The following is a 6,232-nucleotide window of genomic DNA, read 5'->3' on the forward strand; positions in this document are numbered from 1 at the left end:
GGTCTGCAGCATATTCCTGGGGAGGGTTGCTTCCGACCTGCCATCTCCGCACAGACTTTAAATCACAACTTGAGCAGCAAGCCCGGTCTGGGGTCTGTTAATATGTGTTTGGAGAGGATTTAGCATAGCAGGGCTCCAATCCCCTCTGAGATTTTCGAGAATAAGCTCCTATAAATAACTGGGATGGAGCCCATGGGATGATTTTCAGACATGTGAAATACCCTGGGCCAGGGCCTGGCAGCCCTCGCACAGCTCGGGGAGCAGCTGGGGGAGCAGGAGCTGCCTGGCTGGGACTGACCCTGCTGGGTTCTGCCCTGCTCCCCATCCTGCTGAGCCCTCACCCCAGGGGGTGACATGCTGCTCCTCCAGATGCCCTGTGCCACCATGTCTCGCTGGCAGGAGGAACAGGGCTTATTTTGGGACTCCAGGCACCTGGTGGGATGCTGGCCAGTGACCTCATAGCAAACAAGGCATCCCACAAGTGACAGGGCAATAGATGTAGAGTTCCTCGTGGTTCCTTGTAGCTGGCTGCAAGGCCCCTTGGAGGATTTATCCCTCTTGAGGGCAGTTTTAAAATCTCCTTTCCTGCCTGAACAAAGGTACCAAAAGATGCAGGGGCTTAATATTTTTTCTGGCTTTGTCCAATTTAGTTTCTCTCTGCCTACGAGTTCAAATGTTGCTGTGGAGCAGGGGGAAGCAGGGGAGGGAGAAGCAGGCAGAGCACAGCTGCTTTTGCTTAAGAAACCCTGCTAGAAAGACATCTCCTTTCTGGAGATAACCCAGTATTGCCCTCTGCTCCATGCTCAGCCTGCTGGGAGCCTCTGTGCTGTTGAGCCATGCTCATTAGGATGCTTTGAGAAAAGAGCTCCTTGAGGACCCTGCCCTGATACTCCCCTGCAGAAGGTAGGCTCAGCCTGGACTTGATCCTTTGCCTGTTCACTTAAGCTGTTCTTAGGCAATGAAATGTGGAATTCCTCTTAAAAGAAGCCCTCCTCTGCCTGGGCTGAAATCTATAGGTTGACTGCAATCTCCCCCTAGAAGGAGGGAGCCCAAACGATGGGGACAGAGATTCCATTTGCAGAGGAGTAGCACAGCCAGGGATTTCCCAGTGACTGGACATAATTTCCAGTTTGGCTGAAGCCTCACTTGTTTCTTTGATAAGTCTGGATGAAAATATTTTTATTCTTTTTTTGGTTTTAGGGCTGTTTTGTGATATTTTTTTTTCTTTTTTTGGTGTGTGTGTGAACAGGTTGCTGTGCTGAAATAGATTTCTTTGTAAAATGTCAAGTTAAGCAGTTCCACCCCTCCACCCCCCTGCACATACAGTTGCCTCAGTGCCACCAGGGTCCTTCTGCAGCTGCAGAAGTATAAGAACAAATGGGAGAGACAAGCATGAACAGAAGCAGAACAAATGGAAAAGTAAGATGCTCAGTGAAAAATTTAGAGAAGCATTTTAAGCAAGGAAAAGGTTGTTCCTTTTCTATTTGTTACACGCCCTGGAAGCGAGGCACTGCCTACTTGCAGGGGGCTGGGCACCTGCAGCAAAGCCCTGCTCTCCATTTGCATGTTTCCTTGCATTAAGGCAGGGAAGATGATAAAATGCTTTTCATCAGAGGCACTTAAATAGCAGGATTCTCTGTACAAACATGCTTTCCTGCCCTGATGTACTCAGGAGTGTGTCTCAGCCAGGGCTTGGGGGCTGTGCACAGCACGTGGCTGTGGTGGCACTGGGGCAGGAGGTAATGAGAATTTCTTGTCAGACTTGTCCCAGGTCCCCTGAGCCAGCATGGCCGTGGCACTGCAGCGATGTTTGGTTGTTCTGGGATGGATATTTGCTCTTGGCTTCATGCCTTTTACAAGAGCACAAATGTAATGTCGAAAGAAACCACTTTGGTAATGTACTTAGAAGTTAAATATTTTATACAGTACTATAGTGATGTGATGTATTGCCTTCCTGACATTGCTTTTTGCCTGAGCTCTAGAATTTGGGGTCACCTGTGAGCTGCATTCCTATATCCTCTCCTCTGTGGTGCCTCACGTGCCTTTTTCACAGGGTGCTGAATTCCTTTCTGTCCCTACAAAATGCTAAAAAGCAACTCAACCCCAGTTTGTGGTAAAATGTGAATTCTGATTACCCAGTGGTTATTGTTTGAGCCCTCAGGATCAACAGCACTATATTAAAGCAAGGTACTCACTCCTTCTCAAGGCACAAGGTGAGAGAAGATTCGTGATGACAGATGTATGTCAGTCGGTGAGCTGGCTGCCAGCACTCAGCTGGGAGCAGCGAGGAGGCACAGGCCAGGGAGTCCTCACACAAGTGTTTATATCTGCATGTCTGATTTGCACTCCATACCCAATCAATATGGTTTTCACAGACCAGGATTAGCTGGGTTGCCCTTTATACTCTAAGGTAACTCAAACTACTTCATAAAGTAATGAGTTTGGCTATAGATAGCACAGGTTAATGGCATGGTTGTTATGTACTCAGTTACAAAGCTTCCATGTGGCCTCAGGTATCATAAATCTGGTTTATGAAGATTGGGAGTATTGACAGAGACCCGATTTTGACTTATTCCTTCCGCAGTCTGCCAGGGATTTTTGACAATCCACTTTCAGCAGCTTCCAGCACAGGCAGAGAGAGACTTTATCTCTCAGAGGAAAACTTCTGGGTGAACACCAAGTTGTTTTTTATTTGCCAACATTTGTGAGTGCTTAGAGAGTAAAACAGAGCCAGGATAAGCACAAGCCAGAGGGGCTGTGCTAATTCTCCAAACCAGGGTGGGTTTGAACTATTCTGAATGACACTTGCTGGACAAACCCAGTCCAGCTATCTGTCCTTCCCATCTCACCCCCAGCTAATCCTTGTGCCTGGCTGTCCAGCTCAGTTTAGCAGCTGCTGAGCATCACATTATGATTGTTCTGCATTTTTATTGCCAGCTCTAACCATAGATTTTTAAAGGTGTCAGTGCCAGGCCAGCACCAGCCCCAGGGAAATCCATGGCACTGGATCTTGCTTGCCAAGGCAAACCAGGAGCTGCTTGCACAGCAATTGAATGACTAAAGTGCCTCGAATGGCAGCTGCTGCTCTAAATGCACTTCTTGTAGGGTCAGTGTGTGGTCTGGGGTTCATGGCCCTGCACACAGGGAGAGCCTGGCCCCAGGCTGTGAATTCCCAGTGAGCTGGGGAGGGACCACTTTCGTTTAGCTGCAGGTGGAAATGACCCTTCCTAAAGCCACTGATCACTAATTAAAGCAAAACCTTGAAGCAGAGTTTCCTTTCCAACCCTGTATACTGAGTGCAGCTCACCAAGGCCTCCAGGCATTTCAGCAAAGGTTTGGGGTCATTTGGGTTAGGCTGGCTTAAAAACCACCTTTACAAGGAGGTGGATGGAAGGTGTTGATGGAGACGCCCCTCCTGCCCAGTCCTCTGATCTCCATGGAGAAGGGGATGGATGAGGGCAGCAGCAGGGAGGGCAAATCTGCCAGCAAGCCCTGGCTTTTCACAAAACCCCAGGGGTAGCCAGGAGGGTGTATTAAATTTGTATCTTTAAGTCCTGGCCACGGCACAGGGCCCCTGTCACCAGACTGGACAGTGGGGGGACACTGCCCTTGACACAGCCACCCCCTGCTGCTGTGGCCCTGCTTGCAAAGAGCATTGCAGAAAAAAAAAAACAAAACAACAAAACCACATTCTCATTTAAAAAAGAAAGTGGGGAGGGGGAGGGCTCGGCGAGGAGCAGGAGAGATGGATTGTGCTGGGGCGCTGAGTGCGGAGCAGCTGTAATTAATCGTGGGGAGAGGGGAGTGGGAGAAAATCCTACAGCTCTCTTGGGAGGAAGGGTTTGCTGCTGCCCATGTCCCAGGGTGCCTGTGCCTCACTCTGCTTGGGGGCTGCTCCAGCCCCACTGCTGGTGAGGGATCCCCAGCTCCCCACTCTGCTTTGCACCGACGTCCAAGTCCTCAGTGTCTCATTAACTCTCTTTCCCCAGGCAGATCTGCCCTGAATGGGAACAGAGGACACCATAAATAACAACTGGGGCACTGCTAGGGCCATCTGAGCAGAGGGCAGTGCCTGCTGAAGCCCATCCTCTGTGGGTGCCCTTGCTTGTCCTTGTCCTTTGAGTGTATCCCAGTATGAAGAGGGATGCTGCTCCTGGAACTCCTGAGTGCTCCTGCTCTGGTGCTGCTGTGTGGTGGCTGCAAGAAGTGCTGGGGCTATTTTCAAGTGAACTAGTTTAGGGAGCTACTTAGCTGGGCTCCTCATAGGTGTCTGTCTGTCCCTGTCTGTCTCATCCTGGATTTTTGAAGAATTTTTGATCCTACTGATAACAATAAATGCAGTTATTTATTGAGGCTAAAGCTCAGTGTCAGTCAGCACCAGTCTGTGCTAGTGCTGGGCAGAAGGGATGTGCACACCAAGGGACTGGGAGGGTGCTCAGCTGCACACAGGACCTCACCATGTCATCAGTACAGCTGAGCACATTTTTCTTTACATGTGGAATGAATTTGCCAGAAAAGAGGTCTTTGGGCTCTTTTACCTTTTTTTTTTTTTAATATATTTTGAGCCTAGTAAACAATGTGGCCAGATAATTCTAAGAAGTGATAATAAAAGATAATTTCGCCAGATAATTCTAAGTGGTTAATAAAAGTGATTAAGAAGTGATTAAGAAAACATTTGACCTTCCCAGTGCTTCTTCTGCCCTCACCCAGGAGATGTTTTGACAGTAGTGCAGTATGGCATACAGAGTTAGGGTTGATTTCTTTTTTTTTTTGGTTTCTTGTGTCTGTTAGCTCAGTTTTTAGCTAAAAAAACCTGCTCTGTATTTAAAAAGAAACTGGGGGGGAAGGGATGGGCAGGAAAAGGTTTCGGTAATGCGAAGGTTTTAGTCTGGAGAACAAAGAAAAGTTCAGTTATTTCATTTATTGAAAAAAAAAATCATAATCCCTGTGTGCTTTGGTTTGATCTGAACCAAATTCTGTTTCAAATTCTGGTCTCTGACTTGGGAGAAAAACCCCAACCCAAGAACCTATAATAATAACTGCAGTAGTAATTGTTGTTATTTTTAATTTTGGTACAAAAGTCCCTGGATTTAGGGGAGGGCAGCTGTTTCCATCAGCTTAGGAAAACTATTCACATGGTCAAAGTTAAGCACGCAGCTAAATCATTTGAGGAACAAGACTTTCTGCAGGCTGATAAGAGCCTAATAATACGATGATGAGAGCCCAGCCTTCCACTGATAGCAGAAACTAATATTTGTGATGCAACAGTCTTGCATTATTCAGCAGTTAAAGATAATTCTAAGAAACAGAACAGCTTGAGAATTAGCAAAACTAGCAATAAAATATTCTTAGCTGACTCCGGGGGGAAGTAAATTGCCATGTACAGGATTTGCATTCATCTTAATGTTTATTAAAAATGAGACAGTGCTGCTTTCCACACACTTGGCCAGAATAGCTCCACAGAGCACTGGAGTGTGACCTGCTGGCCTCACTCAGCCTTGGGACCTGCTGAGACCCCCCTAACCCATGGCATGTGTGGGTTGGTGTTGGGGTGAGAGCGATGGAGCCCCAGCTGCCCACCTGGACACGTCCCCAGGGTGCAGTGAGCGATGGCTGCCAGCACTAATTGCTAATTGCGCCCAGCTCTAATTGCTAATTGTGCCCAGCACTTGCTGCTCAGCCCGGCACCGGGGTGTTTGTTCCCCCTCCCAGGGGGGAAACCACCAGGGAAGAGCAGCTGCAGAAAAGAGGAATGTTGGCCCTGAAGGAGATGTGCTGCTGTACACAGCAATGCTGACGTGAGGGGTTGGCACACTCACTCACAGCAGCATCTCCAGCCCTGACTTTGCTCCTGCACTTGCAGAGAAGCTGGAGAAATACAGCTGGGAGAAGCAAGCTCCGGTTTCCACAGGCCATCAGCTGGCCCAGGGTGCTCAGTCATTCCTTAAGACCTTTTTGGACCGTTCCTGTTCCCTGGCAGTGGGCAGGTGGAGGGGCTGGATGCCCTGATGCAGCAGTCAGGGGTGACCCATGTGTTAGCACAAAGACCCCTGAATGTGCTGGAATTCTGCTAAAGCACGAAGATCTGGGGCTGAAGGAGTGAAATCACCACACAACTGATTTGCACCAACAGCTCAGTGCAGCAGAAATGGGTCTCTTTGGGATGTGGGAGGAACCTGCACCACCTCAGCCATAATCCAAACAACAACACGGGCCAGAGGGGAGCCATGCT

The 6,232-nt window shown here is 48.6% G+C and overlaps 1 long non-coding RNA gene across 1 annotated transcript; it reads left to right on the top strand.

Annotated features, from left to right (window-relative positions):
• Window positions 1-524: 524 nt before the first annotated feature.
• Window positions 525-4,389, top strand: LOC128816023 (uncharacterized). The gene is made up of 3 exons (XR_008439770.1): window positions 525-599; window positions 808-903; window positions 3,990-4,389. It is a non-coding gene; the product is annotated as an uncharacterized LOC128816023 (long non-coding RNA).
• Window positions 4,390-6,232: the final 1,843 nt, after the last annotated feature.

The sequence above is a fragment of the Vidua macroura genome, chromosome 17 (genome assembly GCF_024509145.1).
Source record: "Vidua macroura isolate BioBank_ID:100142 chromosome 17, ASM2450914v1, whole genome shotgun sequence".
Classification (NCBI taxonomy): Eukaryota; Metazoa; Chordata; class Aves; order Passeriformes; family Viduidae; genus Vidua; species Vidua macroura.